This window comes from Ambystoma mexicanum, chromosome 10 (assembly GCF_040938575.1).
Source record: "Ambystoma mexicanum isolate Mex_15411 chromosome 10, UKY_AmexF1_1, whole genome shotgun sequence".
Classification (NCBI taxonomy): Eukaryota; Metazoa; Chordata; class Amphibia; order Caudata; family Ambystomatidae; genus Ambystoma; species Ambystoma mexicanum.
In genome coordinates, this window is record NC_090932.1 from 964,798,293 (window position 1) to 964,814,076 (window position 15,784).

General features: G+C 47.3%; 1 long non-coding RNA gene across 1 annotated transcript in view; it reads right to left on the reverse strand.

Annotated features, from left to right (window-relative positions):
• Positions 1-14,380, reverse strand: part of LOC138493260 (uncharacterized) — a 30,519-nt gene extending 16,139 nt beyond the window's left edge. The window contains exon 1 of the long non-coding RNA XR_011276335.1: positions 14,225-14,380. This is a non-coding gene — a long non-coding RNA (uncharacterized lncRNA). The remainder of the gene's footprint in view (positions 1-14,224) is intronic.
• Positions 14,381-15,784: the final 1,404 nt, after the last annotated feature.

A 15,784-nucleotide genomic window follows, 5' to 3' on the forward strand; every position in this document is an offset into this window, starting at 1 on the left:
GCTCATTCAATGTCTTTGTCTTTTTTCCCCATAGGGGCCGGGGTCCGGAATGCCAGGAAGCGGCAGGACCCGAAATGAAATGGTTATGACCCAACAGGTAAGTCTTAGAAGGAAACTGAGCTTTCCCTATTCCCTTCCTTCTCTCACCTTGTGTTCTTGTCTTTTTCTCTCTAGGCTCTGGGAAGTGGCTGCGGATCCGGATGATCGCTGCTGAAGATGGAGGTGCCCAGGAAAGGTGAGTGAAATGCAGCGCTGCAGCAATTGAAGCAAAATGCTTTTAAAAATGATGTCTTCCCTTTCAGGATCGTCGGTGTGATGTCTCTGTGATACAGCTTTAGCAGGTAAGGTCTTCTTTCTCTTCCAATTCTCTCTTATCTCCCTTTGCAGGTGACCCAGGATGCTGACAGGCGTGGCTGAAGTCCAGATGCATGAGCTGACAAGGTGAGCGTCCAGCTGCGAGGAGCAGAACAACGCGAAGCGTGAGTTGCTGATCGGGCATGGTTTAAATAGCTTTGGAAGAAGTTCCAGGTATGTATCCTTCCACCGATCAGGTATGTATCCTTCCCCGACCACACCCAGGTCAAAAGTAGTCCCACAGGTAAAGTGGGCCTGGATGTAGCAGCATGGTCTGCATCAGGTAAGTGCACATTAAATCACTTAAACACATGTCTAGATTTATGAGCCTGGTGCCTAAGGCGCCAGGACAGGGGTCCAACATGAGCCTGGTGCCTAAGGCGCCAGGACTGTGTCCAAAGGGCCCCAGCTTGGGCCCGCTGGCACTTCCCTGGGAGGAATGATGCCTGCCTCTGGGGTTGCTGGGTCGGACCTGGCTCCTTGGAGGTAGGCATCATGACAGTACCCCCCCTCAAGGCCCCTCCCAAGGTTGTTCCCTCCGGGGTTTTTGGCTTGTTCGGAAATCTCCGGTGGAACCTTTGTATTAATCGAGGTGCGTGAACATGGTTACTAGGCTCCCACGATCTCTCCTGAGGTCCATATCCCTTCCAGTCAACAAGATAGAAGAGTTTTGACTTTAACACCTTGGAGTCTAAAATGTCTTTAACTTCGAATTCTAATTCCCCTTCAATTTGAACTTGGTCTGGAGGCTTGGACAGTCGGGTCCCTGGTTGTACTGGCTTCAAAAGTGATGCATGAAAAACTGGATGAATACGCATGTTGGACGGTAAATCCAGTTTAAAGGCCACCCGATTGATTATAGCCTTGATGGGATAAGGTCCTATGAATCTGGGATTGAAGGTTCGCGGGCCCTTGAGGGGTAAATGTTTCGTTGCTAGCCATACCTGGTCTCCTACTTGGTAAGGAGGAGTTTTACTTCGGTGCAAATCAGCGTTTTCTTTGTACTTTTTCTTGGCTTGCTGTAAATGAGTTGCAGCTTCTTTGAAGGCTCGGGTTATTGTGGAATGCAAATGATTTACTGCAGGCATTTCCAGGGTCAGAGGTGGATCTAGGTCAGAGGTCCGAGGATGGTGACCATACAAAGTATAAAAAGGAGTTTGTCCGGTTCCAGAATGCACTGAATTGTTGTATGCATATTCTGCGATCCAAGGGATGTCTTTCCAATTTAACTCGGATTGGAGTAACATGCACCGAAGATATTGCTCGAGAGTCTGATTGGTTCTCTCGGTTTGTCCGTCGGTCTGGGGGTGGTGGCTGGTGGATAACCGCACATCTATTTGTGCTAGTTGGCAACACTTCTTCCAAAAATGGGAGATAAATTGACTTCCACGATCCGAGACTAATATGGAAGGGAAATCATGTATGCAAACTATATTCTCCAGAAATTCCTTGGCCAAGGTGGAAGCTGAAGGCAAACCTTTTAAAGGGATAAAGTGGGCCATTTTGGAGAATAGATCCACAATTACAAGAATAGTGTTGTAACCAGCACAAGGAGGCAGGTCAGTTATAAAGTCCATTGACAAGGTGTGCCATGGTGCCGGTGGAATATCCAAGGGTTGAAGTAGGCCGGCTGGCCTTTTCTTTTGACCCTTGTTTTGGGCGCAAATTCCGCAAGACAATACAAAAGACTTTATGTCTTTTCTCCAAGAAGGCCACCAGAAGTGGCGTTTGATTTTTTCCTCCGTTTTAGCGATACCAGGGTGTCCTCCCATTAATTATTCATGATGATGGGCAATAACAAGTTCTTGCAATTCTTTACTTGGCAGAAACAACCGCTCCTGGAAGTAGGGTAAATCATCCTTAACGGTGTAATGAGGACCCTTTTGACTCCATTCCAGTAAGGCTGAAGAGTCTAGAAGTTGTTTTACTTGCATTTGGATGTCCTCAATAGTTTGCAATGAAGTTAGGCCTAAGATTCTTTGTTCAGGTATGATTGGCACAGGTTCTAAACTCGAATTGGGTTCTTCCATGCCAATCCGGGATAAGGCGTCCGCTTTACCATTCTTGCAGCCAGGGCGATAGGTAATTACAAAATAAAATTCCGCAAAGAATAGAGCCCATCGGAGTTGTCGTGAAGATTGACCTTTGGCCGTCTTTAAATACTGTAAATTTCTGTGGTCCGTAATTACAGTGATGGTGTGTCTTGCCCCGAGAAGGTAGTGACGCCACGCCTTGAAAGCAGATTTAATAGCCAGTAACTCTTTGTCGGTAATTGCGTAGTTGATTTCAGGAGGAGAACATTTCCTGGACCAAAAGGCCACAGGGTGTAGTTGGTTAGTTTCTGGGTCTCTTTGCGACAGGACAGCTCCCATGGCCGAACTGGATGCATCAGTTTCCACAATGTAAGGGAGATCTGGGTGCGGGTGCTTCAATACTGGTGCAGAGGTGAATTTGGTTTTCAGGTCCTGAAATGCTTGTTCGGCCTCAAGAGTCCATTCAAAGCGTTTGTTTTTCTTTAGGAGAGCTGTGATGGGTTGGACTGTTCGGGAAAATTCCGGGATGAATCTTCGATAGAAATTGGCGAAGCCGAGCATGCTCTGAACACCCTTCACCGAGCTGGGAGATGGCCATTTGAGGATGGCGTCCACCTTTCGCGAGTCCATTCGGACTCCTTGTGGTGTCAGGATGAATCCGAGAAACTCAACTTCTGTGGTATGAAAAACGCATTTTTCGAGCTTTGCAAATAGTCTGTGCTGGCGCAATTTCTCAAGAACTGCCCTAACATATTTTCTGTGATCGGATTCTGAAGAAGAGTACACCAGGATGTCGTCAATATAAACAATGACACAGACATCGATAAGTTCCCGAAGAACATCATTCATAAAGTACTGAAAGGCGGCAGGTGCATTGCACAAACCGAAGGGCATCACCTGATATTCGAAGAGCCCAAATTTGGTGCGGAATGCAGTCTTCCATTCGTCGCCTTCTTTTATACGCACCAGGTGATAAGCTCCTCGAAGATCTAACTTGGTGTACACACAAGCGTCTTTCACCTGGTCGATAAGCTCAGGGATCAGGGGCAGGGGATAACAATTCTTAATCGTTATTTGATTTAGGGCGCGATAGTCTATACATGTTCTAAGGTCGCCCTCTTTTTTCGGCACGAAGAACAGAGCTGAGGAGACAGGAGACTTGGACGGGCGAATAAAACCATTGGCTAGGTACTGATCTAAATACTGACGCAAATGCAGGTTCTCAGGTTCCATAAGAGCATAAATCCTAATACAAGGTAGTTGAGCATTGGGTACCAGATCGATTTGGCAATCATAAGACCGATGGGGAGGTAACGTGTTAGCCTGTTCCTTCTGAAAAACATCTTGGAATTCTTGGTATTCTGACAGTAGCTGTACAGGGGTGGAAGTTGCTGAGACTAGACCCATAACTGGATTTCTTGGATAACAAGTTGGTTCACAATCAGGAAAACTTATCTTCTTTGCTCGCCAGTCAATTCTCGGATTATGTGTTTCTAACCAAGGAATTCCAAGAATTACTTGAAATTGTGGGGCCTTAATCACATCAAACACGATTGCTTCCCAATGTCCATCCTGACCCACCAGTGTCATTTCAACAGTGGAATGCGTTACAGGCCCTGAGGCTATTTCGGTTCCATCTACTGTAGTAATGACATCTTGGGTTACTTTCGGGTGGAGAGGGAGCTTAATCCTGGAAGCCAATTCACGGTCTATGTAATTTCCAATAGCTCCACTGTCGATATATGCTTTAATAGCATGCAACTGCTGAGGCTGTTTTGGGTCCACGAGCACCATTGGCATGACAAAATGCGAGGTCAAAGAATTTGTTTTCAAGCTCGGCAAGCGGACCCCTACGCTTGTCGGGCTAGGTCGTTTCCCGAATCAGGTGTCAATAAATCGTTATCAGTGGCTCCAACCACCTTCTTAGGTGGTTTAACCGGACAATTGCGAAGAAAGTGACCGGAAGTCCCGCAATACAGACAAAGTTGCATTTGCCGCCTTCTCTCTCGTTCCTTCTGCGTTAATGGTCCTTTAACACCGCCGATTTGCATAGGTTCGGATACGTCGGTACTCTTGAAGTTGGCGTGGGTTTTGATCGGTACTCGGGTTTCGTACTTGAACCGATCTGCTTTTCTATTTTGAAGTCTGTGATCAAGTTGAACCACCAAGTCTATGTAGTCTGCGCAGACCTGGGGTGGATCTACTATCTGAGCTAGAACATCCTTAAGCTCTCTGCGCAGGCCTCGATGAAACAATGTGATCCTTTTGTTTTCTGGCCCTCCAGTTTCCACAACCAGTCTATTAAAGGTGGCAATGTAGGACAGGAGATCCTGATTACCTTGTCGTAAGGATAGCAGTTCGTTATCAAGGGCCTGTCCTTGAGAGTGTCGAGCAAACAATCTTTCCATGCTGGCCTGGAAACCCTGAAAATTCTGGAGAATGGGATCATCCTGATTTACCAATGGAATAGACCAATCGGCAGCACTGCCACTGAGGTAAGATAGTATAAAGGCTACCTTGGTCTGGTCGTTAGGGAAGGCCCCGGGTCTGCATAGAAAGTATAAACGACATTGGTTCATAAAGACGGCATATTTCTTGGGATCCCCCGCAAAACGTTCAGGCGGGGCCAAAGGCATGTGTCCAGGTAGATTGATTTGTACCGGGTTATTCAAACCCATTGATGTGGAAGTACCTCCGGAATTAGGTAAAGGAGTGTGCCCTGCCTGGGCCTGCAATAACCTTTTGGCCAGGTCATCTGTTCTTTCCTTGGATAGGATCAGTTCTCTTTTGAGAGCGTTAGTCTCCTGGCGGGCTGAGTGCACTTCTGCCCGTAATTCCCCCAAAAGCTGGGCTAGCTGATCTGTCTCGGAAGTCTCCATAGCGCCCGGGTGGGAAATTGTGGGTAGTCTTCGTGTTCTGTCACGCTCACCTGATTCCCACGGAGGCGCAGGTCTGGCTTTGAGTGCTGATGCTTCTTCAATGGTGAAGCGCAGGACTCTGAAGATGGACAGGTAGGGCCCCTCTACTCTGGCTTCTCTGGCTCGTAGGAATATTCCCCTGTGCGTGAAAAGGGAGTATTACCTACTGACGGAATAATGCTCAAGCCTCCCACTCCCTTCCAACCCTCCACGATACCCTTCCACGATTTCCTGTGAAGTCTCACCTTAGGGTCTGGAAGGATGAGTTCTCCATCCTGCTTCTGATGCAGGGGCACGTTGAAACCCAGTTACTTCACTGGATTGAGGTTTGATGGAAGTTCAAATAAGCTTGACTATTCAGGTAAGGCGCTGTAAGAGTTCTGTTGCAAGTTCAAAAGTTCAAGCTTAATAACAATGTTCATTGTCTTATTGCAGCAAGCGCTAACGCTTATGTCTTTTTCCCCTTAGGGGCCGGGGTTCGGAATGCCGGAGATATGGCGCCGACCCGAAGTGAAACGTGCAGTTCCAATAAATGACAGGTAAGTTCTGGATGAGCGTTCGGGTAATGTCTTTGCATTCGCTCATTCAATGTCTTTGTCTTTTTTCCCCATAGGGGCCGGGGTCCGGAATGCCAGGAAGCGGCAGGACCCGAAATGAAATGGGAATGACCCAAAGGTAAGTCTTAGAAGGAAACTGAGCTTTTCCTATTCCCTTCCTTCTCTCACCTTGTGTTCTTGTCTTTTTCTCTCTAGGCTCTGGGAAGTGGCTGCGGATCCGAATGATCGCTGCTGAAGATGGAGCTGCCCAGGAAAGGTGAGTGAAATGCAGCGCTGCAGCGATCGAAGCGAAATGCTTTTAAAAATGATGTCTTCCCTTTCAGGATCGTCGGTGTGATGTCTCCGTTTGTTTGTTTGTTTGTTTTTATTATTTATATTGCGCACCAGACCCACGGGTAACCGGGCGCATTTTATAAAGACAGCTCAAAGCTTTTTTACAGGATTACATGGTTAAGTAGAGCAGCAAGAATAATATACAACACAAAATGCAGGAATATATGCAAAATATACAGAAATATACGCAAAAATATACAAAAATATACAACATGTAAAGAATGCGAAAGCATGTATTTACAGTCCTAAACAGGAGTTCCTAGGCTTGGGTAGGTCCAGGCAGTAGGAGATCTAAGGAGTGTCTGCGTTTTTGATCCACGTTATAAGGTTGTGTCTGAAGGTGGGGTAGGGTTGGTCAGACTTTAAGGTGGATGGTAGGGCATTCCAGAGTTGAGCTGCCTTAACCTGAAAGCTGCAGCCACCGACTTTCGTCAGTTTGACTCTAGGTATGGAAAGGTTATTGGAGTTAGCATATCTAGTAAGTCTTGTTGGTTTTAGTTTGGTGAATCTGGCAGATAGGTACTGCAGTGCGGCGTTGTTAAGGCATTTGTGGACCAAAGAGGCAACTTTTAGTTGGATTTTCTCCTGCGTAGAGAGCCAGTTGTTAGCTCGTCTGAGTGCAGTGATGTGGGCTCTCCTAGGAATGCGAAGTGCTGCTCTGAGCGCGTTGTTCTGCAGGATTTGGATTCTTTTGATGACTTCCTTGTTAGCCCCAATGTAGAGTGAGTTGCAGTAGTCCAGTTTTGATAGCACGAGTGCTCTCGCAAGTGTGATGCAGCTATCGTTTGATAGGAAGGGTTTGCCTGCTCTTATCAATTTGCAGGTGTAGGCGGTTGCTGAAGCCATCGCATTGACCTGCTTGTTGAAAGAAAGGGTGGAATCCAGGTAGAAACCCAGGGTTTTAACCGCGTGGGCGGTTGTGATTTGGTTGTTGTCGATATTAAAGGAGGAGTAGTTGGGGCCCAGTTTTTTGAGGGTGGAGGGTGTGCCCAGGATGATGATTTCAGTTTTGTCATCATTCAGGCATAGACCGTGTGTGGCCAGCCATGCCTGGATGATGAGATACACTCTGTTCACCAAGTCCAAATCCTTGTCGTAATCACCGGTAAGTGGTAGGAGAATCTGGGTATCATCTGCATAGTTAGTGTAGGTGATGCCAAGAAGGTCCAGATTATCGAAAAGGGGCTTAGTGAAGATGTTGTAGAGTGTAGGCGAAACACAGGATCCCTGGGGCACTCCACATGTGATGGGGATGGAGTCTGCTGCCGCAGTGGTAGAGAAGACTCTCATTGTCCTGTTATTGAGGAAGGATTGGATCCAATTTGTGGCTTCTTCTGAAAAGTGCGCAGCTATATCTAGGTGTCTGCAAAGGGCCTTGTGGTCAACAAGGTCAAATGCGGCTGATAAGTCCAGGAGGAGGAGTAAGGCTAGTTTGCCTTGATCCCTTAGCTCATCAATTTGCGCTTTTAGGTCTAAGAGGGCAGTTTCGGTTCCATGTTGGGGACGGAAGCCAGACTGTCGTACTCCTAGTAAATTGTTGTTTTCAAGGTGTTTCTGTATTTGTGAGTACGCCACTTTATCTATGATTTTTAAGAGGAATGGTACGGTGGTGATTGGGCGGTAGTTCGTGGGTATGGCAGGGTCTAGTGTCTGTTTTTTAAGCAATGGGAGTACCCAAGATTCTTTTAGGTTGCTCGGTATGGTCCCTGTAGAGAAAGAGGCGTTAATAAGTTTTGAGATAAAGGGAGCCAGATCTCTGGCTGCGTCCTTTATCAGTTGAGGTGGACATTGATCCCCCTGGCAATTGGAAGGTTTGAGTGACAGTATGATTTTTTCTGTCTCAATAGTCGATACTTTAGAGAACTTAAAGCGAGGGTAGTTGGTGTTATTTTTGGGAGGGGTGATAGCTGTTTTGGGCTTAGTGTCGAGACTGAGCGAGGATTTTTTCGTGGCAATTTTCGATTGGAGAGTTGTTACTTTGTTGGCTAGGGCTTGTTGAATGTTGGTGCACCAAGTTTTATCTTTGACACAGTTGTCAGGCACTGGGATGGGGGATTCTATTTCCTTTAGGATGATGAAGAGTTCTTTCATGCTAGAGTTAGCTTGGGCTATTCTAGTGTTGTATGTTTCCCGTTTGGCCGCCAGTATTTCCTGTTTGTAGAGGGTGGATATATCTCTCAGGGTGCTTTTATTTTCTTCAGATGGTTGTGATTTCCATGCGACCTCGCTTTGTCTTTTTTTGGGGCGAAGAGTTTTTAGGTGGGGGGTGTACCAGGAGTTGAGATGGGCTTTAGGTTTGCAGCGTCTCACTGTGAGTGGTGCAATAGTGTCCAAGGCGGAGGACATGACTTTGTTGTACATGTTCACTAGTGTTTCAGGGTCCAGATTGTCAGGTAGTGAGTTAAGTGTGGGGAGGAGGAGCGGGAGTAGGTTGTCCGGGGTGATGTTTTTCTTGTTTCTGGTTGGGATGGATGGTGCTGGCTGGACTGGGGAGGTCGTAGGTCTGATTGTATCTAGAGCAAATGTTATAAGGCAGTGGTCTGTCCAAATTAGTGGGGAGATCGATAGGATGGAGGCATTGCAGTTGTGGTCTGCTATCCAATCGAGTATTCTACCCTTGTTGTGGGTAGGGTGAAGTACTTTTTGTGAGAAGCCTAGTTCAGAGAGTAGGTTGGCTACTCTAGTTGCCTGTGGGTCATTTTGGTCGTTGAAGCCTAGGTTAAGATCCCCTAGCAGGATGACTTGTGATGATTGTTTTAGGTTGTACGATAGGATGGTAGAGATGTCCTCCTCAAAGGTTCCAATAGGGCCTGGAGGTCTATAAATCAGGTGAATAGTAAGGGTTTGGAAGTTGTTAATGGCTAGTTTAGCTGTTAGGCTTTCACATGAATTAGTGTAGTTCGGGGGCAGTAGCCTGATGGATAGGTTGGATTTAATGATAAGGGCTATGCCCCCTCCGCGGGCTTCAGCTCTGTCTGCCCTTAGGATGGTGTAGCCGTTGGGGGTTGCTAGCATAATGGCTGGTCCTGCGGCGGCATGTAGCCAGGATTCCGTGATGGCCAGAAAGTCAAAATTTTCGGTCTGGATAAGATCAGCAATCTCAATGGCATGAGCAATCAAGGACCTAGCATTAACTAGTGCACCTTTTAGAGCTGGGCTGGTGGATGGGGGAGTGCATGTCTTTTCATGGGTTGTGGCAGAAGTGTGCATACATGCATTCTGTGTCTTTGGGTGTGGGCTGTGTGGTTTTTCTATGCCCTTATTAGGTAAGGGTTTGCTACGGTTAGATGTGGTCAGTGTTCTGGCACGTGGTTCGTATAGTTTTGCAAGTCTGGCTCGGAGTCTGGCATTTCTAGATATGGTGTTGCATGGTTTAGATTCGAGGGTTCTGTGTGGTTGAGGTTCTTCGGTTAGGCAGTTCCGACTCAATGATGGTTGAGGTGGAGTCTGTGTCATGGCCGGGGAGTGAGCTGAGCGTTGGAGGGTGGGGTGTTCAGTGGTGGGAATGAGTGTAGGTATGTGGACAAGGAGTATAGTTAGAGTGAGAAGGGCTAGTGTGGCTTGTAGGGTTTGCATCTTGTGACTTCACCGTGGAGGGTGGCAAATAGAACTAGAGTGAGGTTATGTAATCTGGCCTGATCAGGGTTGGGGCCTGTGCAGATAAGGCCGATAGCTCAGGTATAGTAGATGGGGTCTAAGTTTGGGACGGTGGCAGTTGACTAGAGTACATTCGGCAGTACAGTTGATAAGTATATCTTTCAGTAGGCAGGCTAAATGTAGCTATCATAGGCGGGCTGAGTGCAGCATAGAGTGCAGCATGTTATCATAGCTAGTACAGGTATAGGTAATGGCATACTAGGCAAGTGCAGGTAGAGGCAGACTAGGCAGGTAAGGATGATCTAGCTATGGCAGTGTATCACCTAAATGCGAGAGTCATAGTGCAGCCCAAAAACACATTGGGATACATGAGGTAGCTGGTTTCGCCTATTGACGACCGTAGGGCCTAGCACAAATCATCAGCACAGCGCAAATCAGGTGTGGTCTATTGGCGACCATAAGGCACAACACAAATCAGAGGCACAGCGCAAATCAGGTGTGGTCTATTGGCGACCATAAGGCACAACACAAATCAGAGGCACAGCGCAAATCAGGTGTGGTCTATTGGCGACCATAAGGCACAACACAAATCAGAGGCACAGCGCAAATCAGGTGTGGTCTATTGGCGACCATAAGGCACAACACAAATCAGCAGCACAGCGCAAATCATGTGTGGTCTATTGGCGACCATAAGGCACAACATAGATAAGGTGTGGTATGTTGTAGACCCTAGGTGCATCACGTGATGCAATGAGGCAGCGTCTGAGTCCAGAATAGAACATAGGCTAGGTTGGGCAGCGCCTGGGTTCGGGTAGGACACTTAGGCCAAAAAAGCCATAGGGCAGCAGTTGGGTTCCGAGACGTGCCTGAGGCTGATGAGCTAAAAGTGCCATGAGTGAAGACGGTAATAGTGTGCCAGAGCGCAAATTTATCGGTGCATGCTGTCAGGTTAGAATGCTAAGGTTCAATTATCTAGGTGGGGAGAACAGATGTGTTGCCGAGATCTAAAGTGCAGCAGAGAGAGTCAGCTGGCCTACCTTGAATACGGAAAGGAACCTATCGCCTGCTGCTTCTGTAGTGAGTGAGGAGAGCTCCTACTCCTACTTGGTGCAGTCGGAGATGCGTCCGGGTATGAGGGCTCCAACACAGCAGAATGTTTTGGTCAGGAATGTAGATTGGGTGTTGCGCTCACATGCGCTAAAACAGGGGCAAAACAGGGCCTTATACTGGCCTTCGACTGGCCGCCGGCTATTCCGCCTGCTGGCGGGAGTTCGAGTTTAAATGAACTCGTTGCTAGGCGACCGGGAGAAGCCGAGCCTCGACTTCATGCCGCATCGCGCCCGACATTTTGTTTCAGGAAGAAATGTCGGCGCGGTGCGGTGCGTGCCCAGATGGGTCACCGGTGCTTGTCCTTGATGTGGGGGCAGTGTGGGCAGATGGAGGGGCCCTGGCAGGGCTGGTGGTTACACCTCCGAGCCTGGGAGGGATGACCCGTTGCGGTCGCGGTCGTGGTTGCTGTCGCTGCGCTGCCTCCAGGAGTTGGAGTGCGTGGGTGGCTGCTGGTGGGGGCTCCTGCCCGCGCCACTTCTGGAACTCGAGTGGCCCCTACAGGGGCAAAACAGGGCCTTATACTGGCCTTCGACTGGCCGCCGGCTATTCCGCCTGCCGGCAGAAGTTCGAGTTTAAATGAACTCGTTGCTAGGCGACCGGGGGAAGCCGAGCCTCGACTTCATGCCGCATCGCGCCCGACATTTTGTTTCAGGAAGAAATGTCGGCGCGGTGCGTGCCGAGATGGGTCACCGGTGCTTGTCCTTGATGTGGGGGCAGTGTGGGCAGATGGAGGGGCCCTGGCAGGGCTGGTGGTTACACCTCCGAGCCTGGGAGGGATGGCCCGTTGGGGTCGCGGTCGTGGTTGCGGTCACTGCGCTGCCTCCAGGAGTTGGAGCGCGTGGGTGGCTGCTGGTGGGGGCTCCTGCCCGCGCCATCTCGTGATACAGCTTTAGCAGGTAAGGTCTTCTTTCTCCTCCAATTCTCTCTTATCTCCCTTTGCAGGTGACCTAGGATGCTGACAGGTGTGGCTGAAGTCCAGATGCAGGAGCTGACACGGTGAGCGTCCAGCTGCGAGGAGCAGAACAACCCGAAGCGTGAGTTGCTGATCGGGCGTGGTTTAAATAGCTTTGGAAGAAGTTCCAGGTATGTATCCTTCCACCGATCAGGTATGTATCCTTCCCCGACCACACCCAGGTGGAAAGTAGTCCCACAGGTAAAGTAGTTCCATTCAGGCCTCAAGAGGGCCTGGATGTAGCAGCATGGTCTGCATCAGGTAAGTGCACATTAAATCACTTGAACACATGTCTAGCTTTATGAGCCTGGCGCCTAAGGCGCCAGGACAGGGGTCCAACATGAGCCTGGCACCTAAGGCGCCAGGACTGTGTCCAAAGGGCCCCAGCTTGGGCCCGCTGGCACTTCCCTGGGAGGAATGATGCCTGCCTCTGGGGTTGCTGGGTCGGACCTGGCTCCTTGGAGGTAGGCATCATGACACATAGAAAGAAGGCCGCATTGTCTTCCCAGACTCTTATGTATAAGCAGGGATTGAATGTCAATTTTCAATTCCAAAATAGTGCACTTTGACAGTAAGGAAGTGAGTAAATTTTCCAGGGCTTCAAATTTTTCATCAGAAGACATGCTTGAGTCAAGCTCACCATCCTCAAGCATTGGACAACGTCGGGTAATTACACTTTTTATTGAGGGATCATCGACATAGTTAAATGACTTGCTAGTCGACTTAAACTTAAATAATGATTGAGTATTCAATACAGGATCAGCAAACTGGGAATTTTTGGTTGTAGGTAAACAAGGGATAGGGGGGATATGCTCATTCAAAACAGGCAAGCCTATAGGTTTAGATGGAGGCGTAAAGTATAAGGGAGTAGCTATAGGCTCACCAATCGATGATTCAAGATCTTGACCCAGATACTCAAGCTCCATTTCCTCAAGTTTAGAATTCGATAGATCAATAGTAAATGCAATAGGAGATGCAGGAGACGCTACAGGAACAACATCTGACTGTATATCAGGGGTGGATTTTGGAGATAATTTGTTCACATCAATTGGCAAATCCGCATATTTTCGGGATAGGTCTTCACCTACATTGGGGAAGGAAACTTCTATCATTTCAGAAACCTGGTTAGGGGCTTTTGAACCGAACCACCTAAAATATCATTTAGGAGTTTAGGGCTGACACAACCTAGCTCACTGGATAGCTCTGTTAATAATGTATCAGTGATATTTAAAAAATGCTTAGAAGACACAGGAGATAGCAACTGTGAAGCTAAAGCAAATTGTTGTTCATTAGTTAGGGGTAAAATATTTTTGGGAAAGTAAGCAGTAACATGGTTATCCTGAATTGGAACACGCGTGATAACCTTGGGAATGCATATTCGTCTAGTCCTGAACGTTTTATGCATTTCGATTTCACGTGCGTGGTCTGCCATAGCGCGGAAAACAGGTGGCTACGTAAATGGGACAGGTCTTAAATGACTAATTGCTAAGGACTGATTAAAGTAGAAATGAGGCAGCAAGAAATAAATATAACCGACTTGTATATTAAACTCTCGGGCCACTTAGCACATAGATATCTAACACTTAATAAGCAGGGCGGTGATTAATAAAAACAGGTTAAAAACTGGTTAAAACACATCTAAAACACATATAATATTATACAGGCAACCAAAGGAAATGGACACCTGATGACATATAAACACGAATTAAGATTGATTCATAACTTAATCCCCAAGATACTTATTGCGCATGCAAATTCATAAGATTACTCACTGCTGCAATGAGCCTAAGAAAGAATCAGTAGAGTGTTCACAGCCAATTTTAACTCACCGCAACACTGCGTCAACTTCAGCGTCGGCAGTAAGATAAAAAGCACTTTCATAAAAAACTCGAAGTGAGGTAGGCCACCAGCAGCGGGGGGGGGGGGGGGAGGGGAAGCCAAAGGGGAAGGCAAAAGGGCCACGATGACGCCAAGTTGCGCACTGTGTTTTACAATATTGGCAACTTTTAGCAACTGGCGACAAGCTATTAAGATTAGGGTGCAGTACAATGTACAGTTCTATTAAAATAAAGACTTACTTAGGCATTCCACCAAAAGGCATTCTACCAAAACCTAAACAGACAACAGACACTTCCAAAACTTACGGTGCGCGCGCGAGTGTGCGTGCACCCGTGTCTTAGTAGGAGTTCTGGGAGAGAAAGGGGCGGGGGATAGCACACGTCACACGCTGACTGAGGAGAGCTATAATGGAATGGCTGGGTTGACACTTAACAGGCAGAGGCAAATTCACTGTTAGAAGTCACTGTTAGAAGCACTGGTAGAACGCCCGAAAAGAGTACATAAGTTACTCTTGGTAACAGAAATATTTACTTAAGCAGTGTTTCGCCACGGGTGCTGGTGAAAATCCTTTCCTTCTTATTGCCGACTCGTGTTCAGCAGGATTCGTTTTGATAAAATCCAGCAACGTTGTATGCAGCCTCCTGTGCAGACAACAGACACTTCCAACACTTCCGGTGCGCGCGCGAGTGCGCGTGCACCTGTGTCTTAGTAGGAGTTCTGGGAGAGAAAGGGGCGGGGGATAGCACACGTCACACGCTGACTGAGGAGAGTTAAGCAGTGTTTCGCCACGGGTGCCGGTGAAAATCCTTTCCTTCTTCTTGCCGACTCATGTTCAGCAGGATTCGTTTTAATAAAATCCAGCAACGTTGTATGCAGCCTCCTGTGCAGACAACAGACACTTCCAACACTTACGGTAGCCAAAAAGTCAAAATCCTCGGATTCTATCTAGATTCTACTCTAAACTTTAAAAAAACAGGTCAATTCCATGGCCTCAGCTACGGCTTACACCTGCAAGCTAATCAGAGCGGCCAAGCCCTTGCTCACCTCCAATAACTGCATTACCCTTGCAAGAGCCCTTGTCTTATCCAAAATGGATTACTGCAATACCTTATATATAGGGAGTAACAAAAACATTACCAATAAGATCCAGATTCTACAAAACAATGCCCTGAGAGCAGCCCTAAGTATCCCCAAGAAAGCCCACATATCTGACTTCAGAAGATCCAACAACTGGCTCTCTGCTCAAAACTGCCTCCCTGACACATAAAAGCCTACACCATGCTGCCCCACAATACCTGATTGCCAGATTCTCGAGACAATCTTCCAACCGTTCCTCGAGAACAGCCAACGCCAATCTGCTACTAGTGCCTAGATTTAAATGCATGAAGACTGGTGGAAGCAGTTTCCCGGTCAAAGCTGCCCAATACTGGAACTCGCTCCCACCTACCTTAAGAGAAGACCTTCCCTATCCTCACTTTAGATCCAACCTCATCCAACCTCATCCATTGGATTAAGGAAAACATCATCTGACACTTTACCACACTCAGATAACACTACTTGTCCTGTCTGTACATACTGTATATAATTGTCTCTTGATGCTTCCTGCCTTAACGTGTATATAATGTATGATACTTTACAGTAATGTAACCGAAGCTGAACAACCCTCTTTATGCCTTTTGCGCCCTGATACACTTGGTTCTGGTGCGTATTATAAATATTTAAACAAACAAACAAACAAACAAACATACAAACTTATAATGAAATAATCACGTATGAATATCTACTTTTGAAAACCTTATTAGGATAAGAACCAAATCGGAGCATTCGCCATGCTATATATATATTCCAAGATTTTCAATATGCCTATTCATTAATACCAATACTAACTATTTATGCAGAGGAATTACATTATGTTCTTGAGTAACATACCATCACATTCAGATAATTTTGGTTCAGCCAAATATGGTAAACGGCACACTTATACATCGGGCTGTTGGCTTAGGTGTGCCAGAGGGACTTGGGGGTACTAAAAGCTCACTGGTTCAGCTCCCAGAGTCCAACAAGCCTTCCCCAGTACACAAACGGAGGACT